This window comes from Theobroma umbraticum, unplaced genomic scaffold, assembly GCF_002168275.2.
Source record: "Theobroma umbraticum cultivar Fairchild unplaced genomic scaffold, ASM216827v3 scaffold_56.0, whole genome shotgun sequence".
Taxonomy (NCBI): domain Eukaryota; kingdom Viridiplantae; phylum Streptophyta; class Magnoliopsida; order Malvales; family Malvaceae; genus Theobroma; species Theobroma umbraticum.
This window is the reverse complement of record NW_018397256.1, coordinates 1,451,345-1,451,839: the sequence shown is the minus strand read 5'-3', so window position 1 is coordinate 1,451,839 and position 495 is coordinate 1,451,345.

Here is a 495-nt window from a genome sequence, read left to right as displayed (position 1 = left end):
ACAAATATCCATTTATATCTTATTAGTTTTACGTCATTTGATGTACGGACTACAGGTCCAAAAACTTCACATTTTTGCAATTAAATTCAATTCCACCTTAATTCCGTCTTTCCACATTGGCCAATCATTTCTTTGTCTACATTCTTCAACAAATAGAAGCTCAAGATCCTCATTTTTCTTTCATAATATTAAGCTTTATATTATATACAAAATATCGTCGACGTTTATTTACCGGTTTCATCTTTTCCCGTCATGACATTATTGATTGAGATCTCTTCACTTTCAATGATTTCAAGTACTTGAATTTCTTTTAGAATTTTTCTCAATTATATGAAAGGTCTCTTCTAGAGTTTCTACTTCCTCTTTTTTGACCATCTTAAATAATTTCCTTTTTTTTTTGAGGATTTTATCTTTGGAACTGATTGGTCTCTACACTTCTAGAGTGCCTTGTCCTATAGGGACATTATTGCTAATAGGAGCATTTGCAGCTGGTAT